General features: G+C 45.6%; 1 long non-coding RNA gene across 1 annotated transcript in view; it reads right to left on the minus strand.

Annotated features, from left to right (window-relative positions):
- Window positions 1-637: 637 nt before the first annotated feature.
- LOC144689917 (uncharacterized) overlaps window positions 638-26643 on the minus strand; it is a 34267-nt gene continuing 8261 nt past the window's right edge. The window contains exon 2 of the long non-coding RNA XR_013578734.1: window positions 638-2189. This is a non-coding gene — a long non-coding RNA (uncharacterized LOC144689917). The remainder of the gene's footprint in view (window positions 2190-26643) is intronic.

A 26643-nucleotide genomic window follows, 5' to 3' on the forward strand; every position in this document is an offset into this window, starting at 1 on the left:
GCTTTCTTGTATGCAAAAATTTAAACCCAGCAGTAGATAGGCCAAGAAAGTCACATTGTGTCAATTAAAAATATAAATTTGCCTGTCACATTATCATTTTTTAATTTTTATGATTAATAATTCATCTCATTCCATCTCCTTAGGTTGTCAAGCTCCATTTAATTCTTTTTAAATAAAAGATGGACTCAGACCAGCAGAATTACATGAGCCTTTTCTCTGATGAGCTACGTGCTGCGTTGTGAGGATTCCATTAACATCCAGCTGTGATTCCTTTTCTGTTGGTCAGGTGCCCACAGAGCTCAGTGGGATTGTACCTTTCAACTCAGTCCTTGTCACCTTTAGACTGAAATATAACTGAGCTTATAACTGAGAATGTAACTACCTAATAAACTCCTAATACATAAATGAATGTTTAATTTTTGTATTATACATATTTATATATATATATATATATGTGTGTGTGTGTGTGTGTGTGCGTGTGTACATATATAATGTACAAGCTTCTGACGATTTTTACTCTTACTCATTGATCTGACAAGAATCTTTTTGGGAGTGTTAATTCTAAATGACTTACTACTATAGTTTTATTTGAGTATAAGATTACTCTGCAAAATGCAAGTTAATGCTTCAAACAAAACATGATCCAATATTGGTATTTAATGGGTTAGCACATTCACCCAAAATGATCCCATCCACTTTAACAAAAGATTTTCACAACAAGATCATTGATTAAATAATGACAAAATAATTCAATTGATCACACTGGGCGATTTCAAAACCCACTTTGAAAAAGATTAGCTATGTGATAAGACCAAACGCAGTTACAACACAGTAACAGGCCATTCAACCCATTGAGTCTTTGCAGCAGAATCTTTGCTTGATTCAGTCTGACATTATGAAAATTCCGCTAGGGTTGAGTGTTTTTTTTTGGAATCAAGGATGTGGTAGGCAACGGCCGATGTGCTGTCCTTTTTTTTTTCCCCTTTCCATTTCTTCACTTAATGCATTAACCTTAAAGAAGGAAGAAAGCTGCAGCCAAATCCCAGGCATGAAGAAGGTAACCTGTGATAATACTGAATCCTCAGGCAGGAGATATTATAAGACCCCTGTGGCAGAATCCTTCAGCAACATTTAATTAATCTGGCAGTCAGAGATGTCACTGGAGAGCCAAGCACTGGAAGATGCGAAAGATGTTTATTAGCAAAAAGTCAGATGCAGGAGGACTATATTTAGATGCGTCGTTTTATGGATGCAACAAGGCAGCATTTGCAGTTTGGGAATATATTTTCAAAAAGTTATTGAATGTGGATAAATGAAAGAAAATGTCCTTTTGACTTCCACCATTGTTTGACTGACACCAGCAGAAAGTGGTTTGGGTCTCCACTTCTACGTGTGATGATTTTACAGCTTTCAAGCAGGTTGAAGTCCATTTTCCCAGTGGATTCCAAGCCAACCACACAAACCTGCCTGTAATTTGGCATTAATTTCCACTAACTGGACAATCTTATTCAGACAAGGTCATATAGACAGTTTGATATGAGAATTGGAGTCATCGTCTCCAACGTTTACAGTCAGTGTTAACGCGATTTGCCCACTAAGAAAGAGTGAGCAATAGAACTGCTGTGTGGTGTATACAACAAAAGAGTGAATTGTCTCCAGGTCTCTACCTCTGGATCATTGTGATTCTACCCACTGATCATTGCAGACATGGTTTGTCACTACAATTTATTGGTCCAATTCAACAGGTGTCTTTGTTATGGTGCAAATACAGTCAAAAGCATTGAAAAGGGCTAGTGGCAACTAGTGAACATTAAAATCATAAAAGATATGCTAGTAGGGTGAGATGAAGTTGGGGTGGGAAGAGGCTCGTGTGGAGCATAGACACCAGCATAGACCAAATGGCCTGTTTCTGCGCTGTAAATTCTAGGTAATTCCATGCAAAAATAATAATACAATTCACTTTGAAACAAAGGTGGGCACATAGCCGGAGATAGCAGGGATGCTTAACACGTTGTAAGTGTTGTAATCCAATTCAATGGTAACGGTGCCACATAAGGCATAGGTGGAGGGGTCTGTATCATGTTGGTGGTGTGGAAAGGGTACTGCTCTGAGGACTCATGGGTTTAGGTTGTCGGGGCTGTGCAGGAAGAGCTTTGATACACCAGAATCCACAATGTTCCAGGTGTTAGCTGAAAAAAAAGCAAAAAAAATTCCTTCAACCAATTTACCACAGTATCTCCTTCCTCATTCCCCACTGTCCCCAACGCCACCACCACCCGCCCCCCCCACCCCCCAATAAAACGGTCTCAACTTCTCACTTAAGAGTCAAAGGGAACGGAGGACCACATGTGAGGACAGCCTCTTGGATCCTCCATCACTGCCTTACTGAGAGTTTGTAAATGTGAAATACATCATGAGGGCATGAGCTGCCAAGGTTGATTCTGCCCCACTCAACCACAATGCCTTGTGCATCACAATATAAAACCTCTGCACTGCACCCGGAAGCCATGTGATCTCCTGCAAGAGGTAAGAAACCAGATTTAAAAACCAATCCAGGGGGGTGGGGCAGGGGAAGAATCTGGGAAATTCCTCCTTCCTTATAGGCTCAAGGGGCTAACTAGCCCCCAACAGTCCAGTCCAGCAGGTCATTAAGAAGGCAAATGGAATTTTGGCCTGTATTGCTAGGGGGTTGGAGTTTAAAAATAGGGAAGTCTTGTAACAACTGTACAGGGTGTTGGTGAGGCTGCACCTGGAGTACTGTGTACAGTTTTGGTCCCTGTATTTAAGAAAGGATATACTGGCATTGGAGGCAGTTCAAAAGAGATTCACTAGGCTGATTCCTGGAATGAAGGAGTTGACTTATCAAGAACGGCTAAACAGGCTAGGCCTTTATTCATTAGAGTTTAGAAGAATGAGGGGCGATCTTATTGATTCTGACTCCTTGACAGGGTAGATGTTGAGAAGATGTTTCCACTAGTGGGAGAATCTTGAACTAGGGGACATAGTTACAGAATAAGGGGACACTCATATAAAACGGAGATGCGAGGGAATTTTTTTCTCTCAGAGGGGAGTGAATGTCTGGAATTCCCTACCTCAGAGAGTTGTGGACGTTAGATCACTGAAAGTATTTAAAAAGGAGGTAGATAGATTTTTGAAATATCGAGGTGTTGAAGGCTATGAGGAACTGGCACGAAAGAGGAGTTGAGGCCTGGGGCAGACCAGCCATGATCTTATTGAATGGCGGGGCAGGCTTGAGGGGCCGAATGGCCTACTCCTGCTCCTATTTCTTATGCTCTAGGCGACCACTCTGTTCCTTGTTAATGTAATACACACTTACTCTTCTGAAACATTTGCATACATGTGGGAGGAGAGACCTACTTGTGATCCATGGAATAACCCTAAAGGGTAGATTTTAAAGAAAGCATTTTTAACGAAACAGCACTAAGTATTGGGGGTGATTTACCGAGCAAAGCAATCGATGCAAAAAAAAAATTGTGTTGTTCAAAGTATAGTTGAACGCTATGCTCAGTGTGTTACTAGAGTAGGGCAGTTCAACCTTTAGTCTTCATAGGCTGCATATGCACAAGCCACAGGGCGTCAAGGCCCTCAAACACAATTCAAATCCATCTTCCTATTGAGGTGGATGCATCCCATTTAGCTCCTACTAATGCTTGCTGTTCCAGTTTAGGCACTAGGGCTAAAATCAGCCCGTTCCAAACTTCCACGGCCACAAATTGGGCAAAATCATCAAAAAGGGAAATAAAGTAAGCACAAATATTACCATTTGCCGCGCTTCTCAGCTACTCCTGTCAGCCATTCCCTCTGTTCTTGCCCATCATTCTAAGGTTTTATTAATTTTAAATGGATAACTTTTACAGGAAATTATTCAGAAACTTTGATTATTGCATCATGGAGTAAGAAAAGGCGGAGAAACCAAGCTTCACTTTCACCACGGGAAAGTGATAAAAAAGTGAATATAATATAATGGAAATAATAACACGTCACCTTGAAGCAAAGCTGACCTCAGCTCCTAACCATAGGAAACATTCATAGCCAAGATACATCATCGAGACAACGGGATTGATTCCAGGGAAAGTTAAGAGGAGATATTCGTTGGAGGTTTGTCACAGTATGAAGGATTTTGACAGGGTGACTAGGGAAAGGCTAACTCCTCGGTTTGGTGAATAAGTGCTGAAGAGTCATTAACTGTTACTCAGAGAGTGAGGAGAGAAACTAGAAGAGATTTCTTTGCATAGGGGTACCTGGATGAGTGAGGTCCAACAACATTCAAGAAGCTTGACACCATTCAAGACAAAGCAGCCCGCTTGATTGGCACCACATCCACAAACATTCACTCCTTCCACCACCAATGCACAGTGGCTGCAGTGTGTACCATCTACAAGGTGCACTACAGAAACTTACCAAGGCTCCTTAGGCAAATCCACAACCACTACCATCTAGAAGGACAAGAGCAGCAGATACATGGGAACACCACTACCTGGAAGTTGCCTTCCAAGCCACTCACCATCCTGACTTGGAAATATATTGTCGTTCCTTCACTGTAGCTGGGTCAAAATCCTGGAACCCCCTCCCTAACAGCACTGTGGGTGTACCTACACCACAGGGACTGCAGCAGTTCAAGAAGGCAGCTCACCACCACCTTCTCAAGGGCAACTAAGGATGGGCAATAAATGCTGGCCTAGCCAGTGAAGCCCACATCCCATAAACAAATAAAAAAAAAGACTGTTGGAATTATGGATTGCTTTATCATGGGGAAGTAGTTGCAGAAGAGACCATTTCATCTGTTAAGGGGAGATCAGTTAAGCATTTGAAGAAAATGAAGGTTACAGATCAGCATGATCTCACTGAATGGTGGAATAGGTTCGTGGGGCTAAATGTTCCTATGTCCTATATTCCTATGAGACACAGGGAAATGGAGAAGCAGCAGGGCTCTTAGTACAAAAATTTCCATGTTTGTGGGCGTGATTTCATCCATAATGTACATTGATCACCTTATATTTTACCTATTGGAAACTGGTTTCTCTTCAAAACATTCCTTCCATTGTTTATCGCCTGGCTTCAACATTTTTCAACTTTCAACATGCAGCTTGTCAGCAACATATGGAAAAAAAATATTTGTCAGAATCTTTTTAATGAAGGCTATTCCTTAGCTAGAAGCAGCTCCTTTCTTCATTTCACAGTCACCTCATTTTCAGAGCTGATACGCTATCTGTGCTAAGCTTAATTGATTTTACTCAGCTTTCTCTCAAGTGCCCTTTTCCCCAGACAGACAGAATGCTGTAAATATAAACAGGACCAAGGGACTGACAGAGGAACAGTACAAGCCCTAACATAATAATTACTGTGAATAATGAAAGAAAGCTGCTCTCTCCAATTTCCAATCTGTTCACCCCTGCCGATGCATTCAATTTCTTTCTCTGCGGCACTGATTCCAATTTTGTTCCATCTTCGCACCTCCTCCAGTCACCTCCCATTTGTCCAGCAGACTGGGTGTCACCCAGTGATGCTCACTGCCCCTTTCACTTCCGTTACCCAGGTTTGAACCCAGTCCAGCCTAGACGGGATGAACTGTTACAGCCCAGCTTGGTCACAGCAAGAAGCACAGTAATGCACCAGTGAGCATTCAATTGGCATTTTCACTCAGGAGGTAGATGTAGCAGAAAATGGAAAACGTCGCTGAAGGGGGTGTTCTTCTGTGGATGGAGGTGAGGCCTGCTCCAGAGCTTTGTAGGGTGTTTTACTACATTACAGGTGCTATATGAAAGAAGCCATTGTATTAGTTTTTTTTTATTCATTCATGGGATGGGGGTGTCACTGGCTAAGCCAGCATTTATTGCCCATCCCTAATTACTCTTGAGAGCTGAATGGTTCACTAGGCCATTTCAGAGTCTACATGGCTGTGGGTCTGGAGTCACATGTAGGCAAGACCAGATAAGGACAGCAGATTTCCTTCCCTAAAGGACATTAACCAGATGGGTTTTTACAACAATCAACAATGGTGTCATGGTCATCATTAGACTTTTAATTCCAGAATTTTTATTGAATTCAAATTTCACCATCTGCCATGGTAGGATTCGAACCTGGATCTCCAGAGCTTTTCCCTCGGTCTTTAGATTAGATTTAGATTCTGTTGAAGGGTCATGAGGACTCGAAACGTCAACTCTTTTCTTCTCCGCCGATGCTGCCAGACCTGCTGAGTTTTTCCAGGTAATTCTGTTTTTGCTTTAGATTACTAGTCCAGTGACAATACCACTACACCATAGTACAGGGAGCTTTGCTCAACGTGACCATATTATATCTGTTTCCCTCCATTACAACAGTGACTACACTTCAAAAAAAGTACATAATTGTCTGTAAACCAACTTGGGAGGTCCTAAGGTCATGAAAGGCACTATATAAATGCAAGTCTTATTTTTTATGTCAGCCATTCTTGACAATTCTGAGGTCTCCAGCTTGACTGAAATGCATCAAATGACACTGCCTTAGTTGTGGTCTTAGGATTAGACTGCCCTATAGCTGGTGGTGCAATAGCTATTACATTGCTATACCAACACCTTGTGGCGATAGAAACTTAGAAAATAGGAGCAGGAGTAGGCCTTTCAGCCCCTTGAGCCTGCTCCGCCATTCAATATGATTATGGCTGATCCTCTATCTCAACGCCATACTCCCGCTCTCTCCCCATACCCCTTGACACCTTTAGAGTATAGAAATCTAAATATTTCCTTCTTAAATATATTCAGTGACTTGGCCTCCAAAGCCTTCTGAGGTAGAGAATTCCACAGGTTCACCGCCCTCTGAGTGAAGCAGTTTCTCCTGATCTCAGTCCTAAATGGCTTAATCCGTATCCTGAGATTGTGACCCCTTGTTCTAGACTCCCCCAGATAGAGGAAACATCAGCCCTGCATCCAGTCTGTCCAGCCCTGTCAGAATTTTATGTGTTTCAATGAGATCCCCTCTCATTCTTCTAAACTCCAGTGAATACAGGCCCAGTCGGCCCAATCTCTCCTCATGTAACAGTGCTGCCATCTGAGGAAGCGTCCGATATTATCTGGAATTGTAAATGATTATATGCTGACAGTGTCTTGCTAGATTTATGATCACAACAGACTAAATGGAGCATGAAAATCCAAACTGAAGGTGAACCGAACCCAAGGCAAAGCAGAATTCAAAATCCCAGTTGTGTTTTGCCAGCCAGGAGGATGTTCATTCCCGGTGAGTGGAATCCAGGTGAGTGTTTCGTAACATCCAAGCTAATCACCAAGTGGAGATCCCATTGATACCTTTCAATGATTTAGAATGAAGGCAAGGGTTAGCCTGCACCATGCCAGGACACAGCGATATCATCAGACAATGCACTACAGGCTGCAGAATCTGGACATGACTGATTTATTTATAACTGCAGTCAGATTCACCTAACCCTGGGGCAACACAACTACAATAATTTTCTTGGTCTTTTCAACTGCTGCACTGTCAGTGTTCAATGTCGTCTGGACTTTACCTGAATTTGGGAAAGGTGAGACGTCAAGGAAACCTTATTGAAATGTTCAAGGTTATGAGGGAAAGTGAGAATGATCCTGCTAACTTCTCCCGCTTATGAATTTGGGATGGCTGGTACCTGAACCAATGACTTGCATTTATACAGCACCTTTAAACATTCCAAAGTGCTTCACAGGAGCATTATCAAACAGAGTTGACACCAAACAAAATAAGGAGACATCAGGACAGGCGAAAAAACATGGTCAAAAACATAGGTTTTAAGGACCGTGATCAGGGAGAAAGACGTAGAGAGATGGCGGGGTGTAGTGGGGGGAGTTCCAGAGTTTAGCTTCCAGGCAGTTGAAGGTCACCAATGGTGGAGAGGTTGAAATAGTGATGTGCAAGAGGCTAGAATTGGAAGAAGGCAGATAGCTTGGCGGGGGTTGGACTTGAGGAGATTACAGAGGTACGCAGCATGGAGTGATTTTAAAACATGGATGAGGAATTTAAAACCGAGCTGTTGCAGGATTGGGTGTCAATGTTGGTCAGTGTGTGCAGGGTTGTGCTGCTATCGTTCAAATTCATTTGGACATAACCTGAATTTGAGAAAGAGGAAACTTCAAGGAGGCCTTATTAAAACTGTTGAAGGTTATCAGAGGAAACAACAAAGTCAACTTCCCCTTCTTACTATAACTCGTGATTGCTTGTATTTGAACAGGTTACACTGTTAGTAAGAGAAGGAAGGAGATGAACCTGAGCAGGAAAAGACCACCCAAGCCTGCCCACACACTGTGATGGCTGGAGCATCATGACTAAACACACCAGTCCTAACCCCCCCATCCCTACCTCCTACCCATTCAATCTCCCAGGAGAGCAGAAAAGTGACAGCTTTGAAACAGACTGATAACAGCAGAGTTGAGGAATAAAAATTTATTGGAGCAAACGACATGAATTGACTCATGAGACATTTAGGTGAAATCTTTAAGGGATTGAATAATGTGTTGAGAAGGTGGATAAGTGAGGTCAGCTATTGCCAAGAAGGGTCTGTTTGGTCTGAGGGCCTTTTCCCGTTACCAAAGATTTTTATGTTCATAGAATCATACAGCATAGAAGGATTTGCCCCAGCATGACTGCGTCTATAATGGTTGTTTTCTTTCACAAACATGATACTGGATGAGGTAGACTGCTGCCTTACTGAGGGACAGTTAAATGACCTGTCAAAGCATGCAAAAATCTGATTACCATGGCTATCAGTGAACTGCTTATTTTAAATATTTGCACAGTGTTATGATCACCCCTGGACAAGCCTGATCCCAGAGCGGAACCCAGCTTGATAGATCCTAACTTTTATTTATTTAGATACATGGAGAGTAGCACAGGAGTCACAGGAGTCAGCTAGTGAACTATTAACAAAAGAATAAAACATTTACTGAAGAAAAGATGAAGTATATTACAATACTCCTTCATCCACAACTATACCTTTACAAGTATATACAGATTTGTAAGGATAACAAAAGTTACAAAAACTATCTTATACTTTAATGTTCACAATAAGTACACAGTCCAAGTACCAATAGGCACAATGTGGTCAGACACACCATACTCGGAAACCAAGTGACAGAGGCCACCTTAACCAGATTCTATGGATCTCTCCTCAACTCATCCCAGACACTTGTCGCACTGTGAACCAGCCAGTCTCACCGAAGTCCATCTTTCACATAAGGGTTTCCAATTTCCACTCTCCAAGAACTCGCTTTGGATTCTTCTTCCAAACTGATGCTTTCTCTCAGATGCCTTCCACAAGGGTTCACTTCCAAGCTTTTGAACTCACCTTCCAATGTTCCTCTTCCTTCGGTCAGCGTATGCATTCGAGCTATCTTCCATACCCTCTCTCTCACCGACTCAGCCGTCAACAGTTTTCACTGCTTCACATGCCCATAACAAAGAGTTACTGACCTTCAGCAGTCTCTTTGGACCTTCTTGCCTCTTGTAAGCTGTTCTCGCTTTAAATCTGCTCTCTGCAGCTTTTGTCTCTTGAAATTTGAAGCTTGGAACCTTTCTCTCTGCCCCTCATTCTTAACTTCACTTATCAGGACCTTCTCCAGGTTCCTGTCCTTCCTTTGACTTGGACGTCTTCTTGGAACTTTCCCCTATTCCATTCCCCTGGATTTTAGGGTTTTTCCTTAGCGTGGGACTGGCTATCTGTCCCTCTTGCTCCAGTCTCTCTCTGGCAGCTACTTTCAAAACCAACTTCAGCTTGGAGCTGGCTACCTGCTCCTTCCAGGCTGCTTCTCTGGCAGCTATCTTCAAAACCAGCTGAATTCCAACAACTTCCAAAGCAAACTGCTGTTTCTAGCTTTTCTGTGTGTGTCTGTGTGAGGGACCTGCCTCTCTGCACCCCTGTTGCTAGGCAACAGCCCAATTCTTCCATCCTTGTTTGTTTACCTTAGCTGCAACAGTTGTAAAAGCCTCGTTAGAAATGCAAGCAGGGCTAGAATTTTACATCCCGTGGGCGGGTGTGCGCCTGACCCAAACGGGCGTAAAATCGAGTGAGATGACGCCGGGTGAGTGACCCAATGTCATCACGCACTTGCGCGATATTTCGCTCGGTGGGCACGCGCAAAAGTCGGAGGAGTGCCCAACGACAATTAAGCGGGCAATTAAGCTCATTAACGGCCCAATTGTCAGTGATTTTTCGTGGCCCCGTTCAACCTCATGGTTGGCGGATGGGCCAATCGGCCAGGCGGGCTTTACATTTTTGATGAAATCTCATCCAAGGGCGGGATGAAATCTCCACTAGGATTTAAAATAAAAAGAAATATCTGGGGACTGTTTTTTTTTTATGAGGCCTGCTTTCAGGTGCTTGATTGTGCTGCATGGACATTGTGTGCAGTATTTTTCTGCTTTCTTTTATTATTTGGAGGTCTGCAGCTCCCTGAGGCATCTGCCTGCCTTCAAGGAGCTCAGTGGAAGCGCTCCCCAGTACCCACAGTGACATCGGCACCCACCCTCTTCCTGCCCCCACCGGCAGTGCTGAGCCTTTCTCCGGAAATCGCGGTCAGGGGACGGTTTCCCATCAGCTCCCGGGCCCGGCGAGCGCAAAATTCAGGCCCACTTTTTAAAAGTGAAACCAAACCTCAATTTGACTTTTTCTTAACACACAGTTGCAGAAATACAAATCAAGCTTAAACATTAAAGCTAAAACTCACTCCTAACACTCAAAAAATACAAATGTAGCTTACTTAAACTGTTTCTATTTCCTAACAACAGACCCATCCAAGGCAAGACGTGTCGCCACCTGCAGCCTCACAATATTTAGTCACAACAGATCTCCCTTAGGTCTTTGGGACTGGATTAAAAATCCTATTCCAACAGCGGAGTTGAGGAAAGCAATTACTGACATGCAGAGAATGAAGACCCCAGGCAATGATGGTGAACTAGTCACGAATATTTAAAAATAAACTGCCTTTCAAAATAGATAGATAGATGTGGGCAGATGGAGGCTAGGTGAGCGGGATAGATAAGTCTTTTGAATCCAGGGCTCTCTTTTCATGTTTCTGATTTCATTTTAAAACATTTTTGTGAGCATTTTTCCAACTGAGCGGAACAGGCAGAGAAGGGCAGCCAAAACCTGGGGCAGAATTTTTAGGTTGGAGTGCGGGTGCACGCCTGACCCGATCAGGCACCAAATCGCGCGAGATGACGTCGGCAAGTGTCCCGACATCATCCCGCGCTCGCCCGATATTTCGGTTGGCGGACGCCCGCGAGTGTCGGAAGCGCGCCCACCGACAATTAAGAGGGCAATTAAAGTTGCTAAGGTTCCAACAGTCCCCGATTTTTCGTGGTCCGTCCAACCTTACGGTTGGCGGATGGGCGAATCGGCCAGGCGGCCTTTACATTTTTGATGAAACCTCATCCATGAGCGTGGTGAGGTTTCTGTTATTAAATTAAAAAATAATAAAAATGTATGGGCGGAATTTTCATCATGTATATGTTCAGATGACAGATTCTGTTGCGTGGGCATTTTTTTCTGGGTTTTAAAATCTTTATTTAATTGCTTTGAAGTCTTCAGATACCTCAGGCCGTTCTCTGCCTTCAGGGAGCTTTCATTCAGCGCTCGCCCCCATCCCGGCAGCGCTGAGCATTTCAGCGCACGCTTCACGCTGACTGGCCGTTAACTGGCCAGCCAGCGTGAAATCGTAGTCGGGGGCTGATCGCGGATGGCGGTCCATTCCCCGGCCGCTCCTGGGCCGCCAATCGTGCCCGCACGCCAACCTAAAAGCCCTGCCCCTAGAGTGAGAGTGTGATTGAGATAGGGAAATATAAGGAGACAAAGAGGAGGGGAGAAGGGGATAGAGAGAGAAAGATGCGATGAACCTAAAGAAGCACTTTTTAATTAATTAGTTCTGGAGATGGAGGCATCGCTGGCAAGCAGCATTTATTGCCCATCCCTCATTGCCCTTGAGAAGGTGGTGAACCGCTGCAGTCCATTGTAGTGGTTTTTGATACAAATGAGTGACTTGGTAGGCCATTTCAGCGGGCAGTTAAAAGTCAACAACATTTATCGGAAGTCTCAGACCAGCAGACTGCCTTCCCTAAAGGGCATTAATGAACTAGTTAGGTTTTTATAACAATCCAGTAGGTTCAGTCACCATTTCTAATGTTATTGTCTTAATTCCAGTTTTATTTAATCAGCTGGATTTAATACTCTATTTAATTTAATGGGTTTAATGGAGGTGACGGGAGTCTTGGCTGCTGGCTGGACAGCCGGTCAGAGCCACATATCGCCTCTTTTAGGGAAGGCCCACCTTACTAAGTGTTCAGGCACAATGAGACATGAGAGATGAAAGAGCACCAAAGCATGAGAAAAATAAACACGGAGATAAATAGAAGTGGGAGGAGATGGAGAAAAAAATCCATGGCCAGAATTTTATGTCTCGACCCGTCCGGCTGTGAAATAGCGCGAGATGACGTCGGATGAGGGCCCGATGTCATCGCGCACTCGCACGATATCTCTCACAGGCACGCTTCCGGCAGCCACGCGCACTGGCTGACAATTAAGCTGGCGATTCAGCCCATTAAGGAGGCAATTGAAAGCGATTTTTCGCGGCCCGTCCACTTTTACGGTTGGCGGACAGGCCAATCGGTCAGGCGGCCTTTACGTTTTTGCTCAAACCTCGATCCAGGGCGGGATGAAACCTCCGTGGGGAAATAAAATAAAAAGAGATATCTGGGGACTGTTTTTTTTTATGAGTTATGCTTTCAGATGCTCGATTGTGCTGCATGGACATATTTTGCAGCAGTTTTTGTTGTTTGGTTTATTCTGTGGAGGCCTGCAGCTCCCCTGAGGCAGCCGTCTGCCTTCAGGGAACTCGGCGGAAGCGCTCACCAGTATCCACGGTGACGTCAGCGCCCACCATCTTCCCGCCCCCTACCGGCAGCGCTGAGCCTTTCTCAGTGTGTGTTTCACACTGGTTGGCCGTTAATTGGCTAGCCATTGTGAAATTGCAGTTGGGGGTCCGTTTTCTGACCGCTCCCGGGCCCGCCGATTGCGCGAGCCCGACGAGCGAAAAATTCAGGCCCATGTTTTCTTCCCGACGTAACAGCAGTGAGTTCAACACACACCTGAACCTCACAGCAGCCTAAATTCAAAATTGTAGAGCTGTGCTTGGGCTCACAGTAATCAAGCTCTGTGCACAAATTTAAATTATCATTAATTATCAGTTAATGGTGATACAACAGTTATTATGCACTAGTAATTACAGTTGTTAATGTTAGCAAACACAGAACAGTTTCATATAAAATTGCGGTGACATTACTGCGGTATTTTTGCCCACTCGTATCATAGCTGAATTTATTTTTAAGAGAGGTGTCACCATTAAGATGGCTTCTGCAAACTACATGCTAGGAAAGTTCAGTTACACGGAGGAGCTGGGGTTGTTCTCCTTGGAGCGGAGAAGGTTAGGGGGAAATTTAACAAATTCACAAAGGGTTTTGATAGAGAAAGTAAGGAGAAACCGTTTTCACTGGCAGGAGGGTCAATGGCCACAGATTTAAGATGATTGGCAGTGACATGAGGAGAATTATTTAGGCAGTGAATTATTATGGATTGGAAGGCATTGCCTGAAAGGATGGATGGGTAGCAGATTCAATAATAACTTTCAAAGGGGACTGAGGCGAGGTCTTGTGGCTCAGTGGGTAGTGTCCCTGCAGCTCCAGGTTCGAGTCCCACTCCAGACTTGATGGCCATGGAAGGTGCACTCATAAAGCAGCCAAACAGGTTGAGTATCAGCCTGTAAAGCCTTCTGATATGCTGATGGCAGGTGGTAAGAGTGGGAGAGTCTCCTGGTCAGCTATGCTTGAATGGCGCCCCTCAAGCTATACCAGAACACAGGAAATAGAAGCAGGAGTAGACCACATGGCCCATCAAGCCTGCTCCATCATTGGCTGATCATTGGTTTCAACTCCACTTTTCTGCCTGCTCCCCAGAGCAGTGAATGAGAGAGAGAGACAGGGCCAGCAAATACCCAGGACAGAGAGACATGGCGGGAAAATACCCGAGCGAGAGAGAGACAGGGCCGGGTAAATACCCGAGAATGAGAGAGAGAGACAGGGCCAGTAAATACCCAGGAGAGAGAAAGGGCGTGTAAATACCCGAGAGAGACAGGGCCGGGTAAATACCCGAGAGACAGAGCCGGGTAAATACCCGAGAGACAGAGAGACAGGGCCGGGTAAATACTTGGGAGAGAGAGACAGGGCCGGGTAAATACCCGAGAGAGAGAGAGGCAGGGCTGGGTAAATACCTGGGAATGAGAGAGAGAGACAGGGCCAGTAAATACCCAGGAGAGAGAAAGGGCGCGTAAATACCCGAGGGAGACAGGGCTGGGTAAATACTTGGGAGAGAGAGACAGGGCCCGGTAAATACCCGAGAGACAGAGAGACATGGCCAGGTAAATACCCGAGAAAGAGGCACAGGACCGGGTAAATACCTGGGAGATAGAGGGAGAGAGACAGGACTGGGTAAATACCTGAGAAGGAGAGAGAGAGAGACAGGGCCGGGTAAATATCCGAGAGAGAGAGAGGCAGGGCTGGATAAATACCCGGGAATGAGAGAGAGAGAGACAGGACCGAGTAAATACTCAGGAGAGAGAGAGACAGGGCCGGGTAGATACCCATGGGAGAAAGACAGGGCTGGGTAAATACCTGAGAGAGAGAGGGACAGGGCCGGGTAAATACCCGGGAGAAAGACAGGACCGGATAAATACCTGGGGGAGAGAGAGAGAGAGACAGGGCAGGTAAATACCCGAGAGATAGAGAGAGAGACAGGACCGGATAAATGCCCGAGAAGGAGAGAGAGAAACAGACAGGGCCGGGTAAATACCCAAGAGAGAGCGACAGGGCTGGATAAATACCCAAGAGAGACAGAGCCGGGTAAATACCCAAGAGAGAGAGGAAGACAGGACAGGTAAATACCTGAGAGAGAGACACACACACACAGCCGGGTAAATACCTGAGAGAGAGAGAAAGACACACACAGCCGGGTAAATACCCGAGAGAGAGAGAGAGAGACACAGGGCTAGGTAAATACCCGAGAGAGATGGGTGGGTAAATACCCGAGAGCGAGACAAAGGGCAGGTAATTACCAGAGAGAGAGAGAGAGACATTGGGCGGTTAAATACCTGAGAGAGAATCAGGACCAGATAAATATCCCTTGATTCTCTGAGAGAGCAAAAATCTGTCTACCCCAGCCTTAAATGTATTCAATGATGGAGGATCCATAACCCTCTGGGGGAGAGAATTCTGATGATTTACTACCCTTGGATTGAAGTAATTTCTCCTTATCTCAGTCCTAAATGATTGTCCCAATATCCTGAGACTGTTGCCCGTGTTTTAGGTTCCTTGACCAGCGGAAACAATCTCTGTGTCCACCCTTTCGGGCCCCTTCAGAATTTGAATGTTTCAATGAGATTGCCTCTCGTTCTTCTAAACTCCAGAGACTGTAGGCCCAATTTACTCTAGCCTCTTACTATTGATTTCGGCGAGAGGCTAGCAACCTGTTTCAGGGAAAACAAGCTATGGAAGACTGATGTAAGGATGTGCTTCATCTGCCTCATGTATCTCGAGATGCAGGAAGAGAATCAAGAGAGAAAGCGAATTGGATAAATACCTGCAGAGAAAAAAAATTACTGGACTATGGGGAAAGAGTAGGGGTGTGGAACTAATTGGATAGCTCTTAAGAGCCAGCACAGTCACGATGGACCGAATGGCCTCCTGTGCTGTAACATTATATGATTCTATAATGGTTTCTGTTTCTTTCAAGGAAAAAATCCATCTTAATTATATAATTGATTACTAATCGACTGAGTATACAGCTGCCAAACATACAGAATAGCCAGAAACTATTAACGTCTGTTAGGGCTCATTAATCAATTACATAATCTGATCAGGATAGCTCTACTGTAGATAGCACCTGACAATGACTAAAGGGCCTAGGCAGCAGAAAGCATGCTCACCAATGATGGAGCAATTAAAATAGGGAATGCTCAAGAGGCAAGAATTTGAATGAGTACAAATATTTCAGAGGGTTGTGGGGTGAAGGTTACAGAGATGGGGGTGGGGGTGGTGAGGCCATGGAGGGAATTCAATATAAGGATGAGAAATTTAAAATTGAGGCGTTGCATGACCTGGCAATTTGGGTCCATAGTGAGGCCAGCAACAGGCCCCAGGTAGGTCCTGGGATTAGAGGGGGGGGGCGCAAATAGGGATGTCAGGGTGGTGGGAAATGTCAGACAAAGGAACAGGGGTAGGCCACTCAGCTCCTCATCCTCCTGCCATTCAATAAGATTGTGGTTGATCCAAATGTATTGAACACAGAAAACAAATGTGTCTGTGTTTTGATATTCATTGACCATTTATTTTTCAAATAAAGTGCCTCTCATCTCCTAGGGCAGAATTTTTGGCTTGTCGAGCGGGCGTAAAATGATGTGCAATGACGTCAGGTGAGTGTCCCGACGTCATTGCACGATATTTCGGTCAGCGAGGGCGCGTGCGAGTTGGCAGCACGCCTGTCAACAATTAAGCGGCCTATTAAGGCCCTTAGTTAACTAATTGATAGGAATTTTTCGCTGACCGTCTAACTGTTTGGTCAGCGGGCGGACGCAAAGGTCAAGCGGCCTTTGCAATTCTTGGCGAAACCTCATCCATGGGTGGGATGAGGTTTTGTCCAGCGATTAAAAAAAAACTTTTTGCACTCGTATTTTACATGTCCCTGCTCATGTGACACAGTCACATGAAGCAACATATTTTCATTATTTTAAAATTCTTTATTTTTATTGATAAAATTCTTCAGCTCCCTGAGGCAGCTCTGTGCCTCAGGGAACTTTTACTGTGTGCACCCATGCGCTTGCGCTCCTCCTGCCCCGACCCCAGTAGCACTGAGTGCTGCAGCACTCGGCCAGCCAGCATGAAATCGCGGTCAGGGCCCGATCTCGGGCGGTGGGTCCATTTCACGGCTGCTCCCACTTGCCCCCGCTGAGTCCACCCAACAACCAGAAAATCCTGGCCCTGGACTGAGTTTTCAAAGAGCTGGAGCAAGACACAAGGTTGCGAGTCTTTATTCTGGATAAGGGAAAGTTCAGGAAGGATGTTGTTCGGGTCTTCAAGGTCTTTAAAGGAACAAAAGCCGGAGAGCCCAAGGCTTGTTCCAAATTGGGCCTCAGGCTTCATCACCATAATTCTGGTGAGTTACAGAGATTAATCAGATGTCTGGAAGCAGTTCAAAGCACACTCCACAGCAAAAACAAGAAGTTCTATTTATAAAGTGCATTTAACTAATTTTTGGGGGTCTGGAGGCGCAGTGGGTAATGTCCCTACCGCTGGGCCAGAAGCCCCAGGTTCAAGTCCCACTTCAGGACTTAATGGTCACGGAAGGTGCATTCAAACCACAGTCAAACAGATTGGTTATCAGCCTCTAAATGCTTCCAATATGCCTATGGCGGGTGGTAAGAGTGGGAGAGTTTCCTGGTCAGCCATGCTTGATACAGAGCGGCACCCCTCAAGCTATAGCCTCTGGTGACAGGCTAGCAACCTGTTCCAGGAAGAACTGGCTATGGAAATAGATATAAACATTTGGATTTGACTGTCTCATGCGCCAATAGACACGGGAAAGCCTCTAAGTCTAACCAATTTTTAGGGCCTAATGCCCGTTTCTCATGATAAAACATCACATATTGATGAGCATAAGAAGTGAGGAAGTGAAATGTGTTGGTCAGGACAGGGTTGAGGAAGCACATTGTAGCCTTTCATGGAAGAAGTAAGTGAGCTGATGGGGAAATGAGGAAGGAAGCTATAAAGGATGGGAAGTATAAAGACATCAGATAGGAGTTTGGGAAAGTTGCAGTGGGGCTTAAAGGAGGTTGTGTTACATACAAACTAGGAGCAGGAGTAGGCCACTCAGCCTTCGAGCCTGTTCTGCCATTCAATAAGATCATGGCTGACCTGACTGTAACCTTCCAGTAACCCTTCGCCCACTTGTTTATCAAGAATCTATCTAGCTTTGCCTTGAAAACATTCAAAGACTCTGCTTCCACTAACTTTTGAGTAAGGGAGTTTCAAAGACTCACTACCCTCTGAGAGAAAAAATTTCTTTTCATCTCTGTCTTAAATGGGTGACCCTTTATTTTTAAATAGTGCCCCCTAGTTCTAGATTCTCCCACCAGGAAACATCCTCTCCACATCGACCCTGTCAAGACCCCTTAGGATTTCAATTAAGTTGCCTCTTACTCTTCTAAACTCCAGAGGATACAAGCCTAGTCTGTCCTATCTTTCCTCATAAATAACCTGCCCATTCCTGCTATTAGTTTAGTAAACCTTCTCAGAAATGCTTCTAATGCTTTTACATCCTTCCTTTAAAAAGGAGACCAGTACTGTACACAGTATTCCAGATGTGGTCTCGCCAGTGTCCTGTAAAACTGAAGCATAACCTGTTTCAGTTGTTGAAGCCCACCACCCAAAAAAGTGCACTGGAAGGACAACAGGAGCCAAGTTTACATCATTAAATAGGACTTCCATGTACTTTTGGCAAGACTAGAGCAGGGAAATGAGAGTGCTTCCTGTTAACAGGATCCAGGCTTGTTTGTGAAGCCAAAATCAAGACACAGGGCATTTCTTTATTGAGAGAGCTTATTGATTTGTTCAGTCTCACAGCTTGCCTCCCACTCAGCCCAGTGTCCCAGCTGCCCCCTATTTATATGTGCCCAAAGACAATTAATACCTATCAACCCTAACAGTGTAATTGACAGTAACAAACCTTAACAATGTAACAATGTCATTAACAAACATTAACAATGTATTACAGACACAAGGGGAGTTGTTAAACAGTATTAATTTCCCCTCTCCCAACTGGCTGTAAGCAGTGACTCTTGATAAGCAGTGACATATTTCCCAACCTTTTGATTTTGGTGCAATCCAATTTTCTATTAATAGCCCCATAGCAAACTCGAGATAGGATGAACCCAAAGAGTTAGTTTATATGTACACACTCAAAACATGAAAGGAGCATCGCAACTTTGTCTCCACACTCCGAAAGTAAAGAGAGGGATAGAGAAACAAAGGATTTACAGTGCAGAGACCACAGAAAAAAGAAATATTGTTTTACATGGGTTCCAGAGTTCAGAATCAAAATCCAGTGAGGTATTCCTTCACGGAGGTCGGTAGGTTGAAAACCATTGCTGTATAATTCACTTTTCCAGTGGTGTTGACGTCACATGATGAGATAGGTGCATAGAGATGAAACAGTCTTGCAGGTGATGTTACAGAATTTCCAGTAGAGGCAGTGTAGATGGGGCCCGGTATCCAACCTGGGCAGAGTTCCTTTTCTGAGAGGCTGTCAGTCAGATGGTAAACAGCAGATTGAGACTATGCAGTTCAGCAAAGCAATATTACTGTTTCAACAAGCCAGAGGCCCATGCCACATGACTCCCACCTCTCCACACTGTCTTTGACAAGGGATGTGTATCCCTCGTCTGGATCCCTGAGATTGGTAGATGTCTCAACTATTAAGAATTGAAAGGAAGATTGTAGGGCCCTTTGTCTTAGCAGATGAGCAGACTTGTGTTGACCAGCCTGGGTTATGAAGGCCTTTGAATTTGGCCTGTGCATTCCACAGAGGGTCGTTAATGGCTCCCAGAGATAACGATGTGCAAGCTTCCCCTTCACAGAGGTCATGTATGGGGAAATGGAACTGCGGAACACGGCGAGATCGAAGAGGTGACCATAATTATGAGTGAGGGTAAGCTCATGTGGGTAAGAGTGAAGTTGAGAGGCGCGAGGAGGAATGGAAGTTGGTAGGGAAAGGTGAAGACAAATTTAAATGAAAATGTAAATTATACAGAATGCAGTCATGCAATGAAAAGGCAGAGCTTGGATTTGAAACAGAGTCTGTGCTGAAACAATAGTAGTATGTCAATGTTGTGACACCATCAGTGTATTAATGTAGCTATTTTTCACATAGCATTTCCATTTTATTACTTGGCTGCGTTTCAATTGATTTTAGTAAGACCTCTGTGTTTATCCAATGTGCTGTTGGAGCATGTGGACCCTATTGCTTTAACTGAATAATCCGGTTTTTTATGCCTCTGCTGTTCAATGCAGTACTAAAGGGCAATGTGTGTGTCTATGCCAGAGTCTTTGTTCGGCTATTTTGATTGGTCCTGAAGTGGAATAAGATCTAATTTTTTTTTTATAACACAGAGGCATCAAGAAAGAGAGTGTGAAATTCTCTTGTTGAATTAGATAAAGAGATCTGTGAGGAATTCTTCACAGGGAACACAATTACAGATAGTCAGACTGAAGCCTTTGTGATTTAGTGCTTGCCCATTCTGCATCAGCTTTTCGGATATCACAGCTGTGAGCCTTGATCATACGCTGATGATTAGAAGCAACGATTATTGTTCAATAATTGCCACAGCATTTCTATCTGCTATTTATAAATCACGAGTTAGTCTGAAGGAAATAACATTTTCTGGTGGATGAGACGAGAGGCTGTGCCATTCCTGCATTAGCTATCAGAAATAATCTGGAAATAATCAGAAATAATCCATCACCCCCTACACCTCAACCCCCTCCCACGGCACCTTCCCACGCAACCGCAGAAGGTGTTACACCTGCCCTTTTACTTCCCCCCTCCTCATCGTCCAAGGGCCCAAACACTCCTTTCAAATGAAGCAGCACTTCACTTGCATTTCCCTCCTTCCAGAAATAATCTGGGACAATCTCCTATCTTTTGCGACCTCGAAAAACTTGCACAAACTCAGCTGCCACATTCCCTGTCTGGCACTCAGTCTCAGTTGCTGATCTCTCGCTCGCCTCATTGTTACTCCATGTATTAAATTGAAAATCCCAATTTCTCGTCTCCAAACCCATTCGGAGCCTTGCCCTATCTGACTCTTCCATTTTGACTTTCCCTCCTGCTATGGGTCTGTGGGTAGCACTCTTGCCCCTAAGTCAGGAGGCCGTGAGTTCAAATTCCATTCCAGACACTTGAGAACAAAAATCTAGGCTGACACTGCAATGCAATACCGAGGGTGTGCTGCACTGTTGGAGGCGCTGTCTTTCAGATGAGATGTTTAACTGTGGCCCCATCTGCCCTCTTAGGTGGATGTAAAATATCCCATGACACTATTTCCAGGAAGAGCAGGGAAGTTATCCCTGGTGTCCTGGCCAATATTTATTCTTCAGTCAACATCACTATTCAATTATTCCATCATCATCGCATTGCTATTTGTGGGAGTTCGCTGCTACATTTCCTAAATTAAAACCGTGGGCAGAATTGTCCCAGATTTGCACAAAGCGCAGTAGCGGGCGGGATAAAAGTTGTTTTACCCGCTGGCTGCAATGGTGAGTTTCCGCAGCACATCGTCCCATTCCTGGCACGTGCCGCCTCATTAATAATGCATTCACGGGAAACACGCCAGATCGCTGGTGGGCAAGCTCGGATTTGCCTGTCCCACTGGGACCTCAGCGCTTCTTCACTCTGGGCGCCATATTTAAAGCGCTTCAGAGCGCATGTCTACTTCATGCCTCTAGACCAAGACTGCTCCAGGCGACAGATGGCCCCAAAAGCAAAGAAGACGGTAGCCCCCAGATTTAGCGATGCCTCTCTGGGGCATCTGCTGGGTCCATTGGAAGACTGTCACAATGCCCTTGACCCCTGCTCTGGCCGCAGGAGGTCCACCAGAGTCACCAATCCAACCTGGGAAGCGGCGGCAGTGGTGGTCAGCCAACCAATGCAGGAAGAGGATGAATGGCCTCATCCATTCTGCCAGGAAATGTCAACCACCTCATCACTCCCAACTCACACTCCCAACCCATCACCCAACACACAGGGATCTCATACCTCAGGGGATAACACTCTCACATCTCCATCAGACTCATACCCTCTGGAGCCCGTCCATGGCTCCGCTCACCACACAAACATTCCACACAGTGCCATGTGTCCCGCGCACACTCTCTCCATCTGTTTCCATGCAGGAGGGGCTGGCTCACAACAGGAGGGAGAGGTTCCAGACCAGTGGTGGAGTGGTCCACATTAGGCCCCGCACTCATTTTTAGGTTCGTGCTATCGTGCTGACTGGTGAGGACGTGGATCGTGCCTGCAGCAATGGTGAGTTCGGCGGCGAACACCCACATGAGGATCCTGCACCACATCATCCCTCTCTCAATGCAACTGTGGCTGCTCTCTCTCTCCTGTTCTTGTCACATAATCTTGACCCTGCTGCCATGCACTGACCATCTCTACTTTGTTTCACAGGGAGCTCTGCCAAGTGAGCACGCCCTCAACCAGCCAATCCCTCAGCTCCATCCAGGTCCTCACCTCCAGCCAAGAGGACACCTCCTCTGTTGAAGAGCTGGAAATAAGCAGCCTGGAAAACCCGTCCTAGCACTTACCCACATGCTCCACCAGCGCGGACAGACGCACACACTGCAGTGGGATTAGATCTAGAGCAGGCTTAGGTTTGCAATCTGGTGGTCACTGCACAGACATGTATCCGCCGCAGGAGAAGGCAGGTTCAGCCGAGCTCCCTGGCACCCAGAGGACTGCTGGGGAACAGACATCTGTGAAGACTGAGTCAGATGACGAGCTTCTGGATTCGGCCTTCCAACTCATCGTGGAAAGTCAGCAGAAGGCATGTGAACATCATGTAGAGCTGTTGGAAGCCATCAACAGAGTGGCAGATGAGTTAGAGTAGTGCGCCTGCCTGCTCTCTGATGAAGTGGTGCCCACATGTACATGCATGGAAGTCTCCATGGGAAAGATGGCAGGCGCCATGGAGACCCTGGTCCAGCAGAACGCAGAGATGCACACAAACCTGCACTCCATTGCAGTAGCCATGAGTGAGTTCCTGCAGTGGCAACACGAGAGGGAAATGGGGCACCTTGATTTCCCTCTAGGTGCTCCTTCCCCTCAAGGAGTCAGGGCGGGGCCCCCGGGCGCCAGAATGGAGGAGGAGCAGCAACAACTGGACACCCCTGGATCATTCAATCAGGAATCTCAGAGGCTATCCTCTCCCTCTGAGTCCCCTTTGCCTGTGACCCCCTCAGCATTCATCCTATGTCATCGCAGATGGAGCAGCTGGCCCACAGGAGGACAGCCAAAGCAAACTGGGGCCCTCAAGCCTTCAGCTCTCCAGAGGACCCATGCTGAAGTCATCAGAGGCAACAGGACCAACCATTGCACAGGCTGTCTCCACCCATGCTGCGGATGTCAGGGCAGCACCTAGAAGAAATGGCAGGCCTAGAAAAGGTAAGAAATTCTGATCACAAGTGGTTGCACGGGGAACACATTTTGTCACTTTATAATTTGAAAATATATTCACTTTCACTGAATAATGTGTAATGTTGTCTATCAGCTTCATTAACAGGCTTTGCAAGTCCTCCCACTGCATTCCCCCACCCCCAATCCACTAGCAGTTCAGCCGTACGCAGCCAGACCATGAGTGATTCTGGAGTGAGAAGTGTGCATGTGGCAAGACCTTTCGGAGCCTTGTGCATGCACCCTCCCAAGCATGCGGAGCGTTCATCCATCACACTCATCTCACAGTCCCAAGCCTTTTCAATGCTGCCTGCCGACTGCCTCTTTCAGTTGTCCCCCTGAGCTGACTTGTATCTCCTCCCACCCACTGATCACACTCTGATGCAGCACCTGTTCCCGCCCAGCATGAGACTCTGCTCCCTTTCGATTTTGACGATGGTCATAGTCAGATTTTTGCTCAACTCCCGTCCTTTCCTTTCCCTCAATTACCCATGTCCTTTTCCCATCACTGTCGAGCACCCTGACATCACCTTCCACCTCCCCATCGTCACCTATCAACCAGAACCCTTATCTTACCAGGATGTCCAGGTGAACGTGCATGTTCCCTATCTTCTACGAATCCCACCCCATCTACATTTATCTCCCCAACCTCCTACATCCCACTACCAGGGTCCGTATCTGCCTCCAAGTCCCCACCAATCACCCTCGCCGTCCCTTCTACTGCTACTGACTCACCCTCGCCCTCCCGGCTTCCTCTGCCCCCTCTCATACTCACATTCCCTCCTACCACGCCCACCCTCAGTTCGCTCCCCAGGAGGCACTGACTTCACAGGCCCCTCCCTTGCATGTTCACCTGGACATCTCCCACCACTTACTGCCTCCTCCACCTTTACTCCCTCCTTCCCCCTGGACTCCTTCCCTTTTCCAAACTCCCTCTTGCCCCGGGACACATTCCTCCCCCCGGACTCCTTCCCCCCTCCGAATTCCTTCCCTTACACTTTCCTCCCCATTATACCTACCTCCCCACTTGCAGCATTACACTCTCCTCCCCCTGTACTCATCAGTAGCAGCCCATGGCCAAGACTGTTATGTTCCGAAGCCAACCCAAAACATCAACACAGACCTCCCACCTTCTGAGAGCTGCTTCATGGCAGAGCCATGTCCATGAGAATCTATCCAGCATGCGATGCACATATATGTCCAGGGTCTGGTAGCTGTAGGGGTCCAGCATCTTCCGCACCTCGGATGTCTGTGATCTGAGCAAGGCCCTAACGGTAAGTTCCAACTTCTGCATGTCACACTTGTCCAGACATGTTCTGGGCCGGCGTAACGGTAAGTCTGATGTGGTGAGGTGATTCCAGTCGAGCCTTACTTTGCATCCCATTAGTGGGATACAAAGCAGATTCGTGCCGGCCTCCAGCAGGATTCGCATTCCGCAATGACGAACACCACCAGATGATCCCACAGTGCTTTCACGCTGACACGAAACCAATTTCTCGCCATACTGCTCCCCCAACACCCGCCCCCCCGCCACCCCCCATCCCCGCCATGACGCCCAATGCCAATAGGGCCAGAAAATTCCGGCAGACTACACTTCAAAAGTATTTATTTGGCTAAAACACTTTCAGATGTCCTGAGGTCATTAAAAGTGCTCTATAAATTTGGTCTTGTGACTGTGGCCTTTGGTACAGCTCCCATCTTACAAACATATGTTGTGGAAACTATTCCAAATTGAACGAATATCAATTCATCAAATGCAATTGTGTTGCCTGCTTCATTAAAGTCAAAGTTACTTCTAGCATCAAAGCACAGAAGGGCGCATGCAGCTCATAGCCAATTATCTTTTTATTTCAGCAGTTTCACACCAGTTCCAATAGGTGAAATAATTGAGCAGCCATATGCACTATTGCAGAGTGTGCAAGAACCTGGTTAAGAATTAGCCTAATTGCCGTAATCTATCTACCAGAATTTATGTAAGATAGAAAAAGAAGTTTTCATTTTATATAAAGCCTCTCACGAGCATGCATGACGCAACCAAACAGGTTGATGATCAACCTGCTAATCCTTCCGATACTGCCATGGCAGGCGGTAAAGAGTGGGACAGAGATTCCCAGCCATGCTTAATGCAGAGTAGGGCCCCTCAAGCAATAACCACTTCTCTCTCTCTCTCTGTCTCTAACTGAGAGATATCTACAGCCCCTTGTGGTCTATGGTACAGGAAGGAAACGACTTTCATAGTTTTGGTATGTCCCAGAGCGAATGAGGTAGCAAGAAGTGTAGTCACTGTAGTAACATCGATTTGTACTGTGCTTTGAATCACTTTCAATATCAAGATACAGAAGAGATTTTACAAATAAGAATTCATGGTCAGATCATTTTAATCCACGCTGGTTTAGACCATACACACAGTTATAGGGTTGCCAACCCTCCAGGATTGGCCTAGAGTTTCCAGGAATTGACGATCAATCTCCAGGACACTGCTGTTTGCAACCCTGGAGAAAAATCATCGGGACATTAAAAAAGATTTTTTTTTGTCATTTTCTTTGAACATTTCTATTTACCAGATACTAAAATATTGAAAATGGGGGGGAAAAGGCTGTTTGCCTGACAGTCAAGCAGCATCCAATTGGGTAATGAGTCTTCTTGCTTTCCAGTTGGCATAGGAAGGCAGTGCATCACAAGGATGGATGTGTTGGCTGACTATTGGCTGGAGTGTGCGGGCAAGTCGTGTGATGAAACCACCAGGAATATATTTAATCACAGTTGGCAACCCTACTTGGTTAATCCTGTTTTATTAATTCAGAGCAATTTTGGTTAATCAATACGCCTCTGTTTCCAAATATAAATTAAGTGAAATGAATACCAAACTTAAGACCCGTAATGTTCTTGGCTTCAATTCAGAAAGCATCTTCCATCAGTGGCCTCACCCAGCACTGAGTGATAATAGCCTTTTGTTTACATGGCCCCAATGCATTGCTCAGTCAGTTCTCATGCGCTGCTCAGCTGGTTAAAGTTACCCTGAAATGTTCAGCTGCTAAAAAGTATTTTTGAATGAACAGTTGACAATCTGTTTATGTTGTACAGTGTTTGCAAATGAAGGCACACAATGAAGTGTCAGATTTAGGTCAAATTAGCACAATACGACAATTAATCGCAATGTCCTCAGCAAAACATGCAAGTGATTAATTACTTGTGAATCGTCCGATAAAGAAGTGAAGAGTAACTCAATTTTACTGCACAAAGTTTCTTGAAACAATAATGCCACCACAAACTTCTCGTTCTCTATCACACTACCACTGGCTAATGCTTCTGTAGCCAAAAGCTAACCTATTTGC

The sequence above is a fragment of the Cetorhinus maximus genome, chromosome 14 (assembly GCF_964194155.1).
Source record: "Cetorhinus maximus chromosome 14, sCetMax3.hap1.1, whole genome shotgun sequence".
NCBI lineage: Eukaryota > Metazoa > Chordata > Chondrichthyes > Lamniformes > Cetorhinidae > Cetorhinus > Cetorhinus maximus.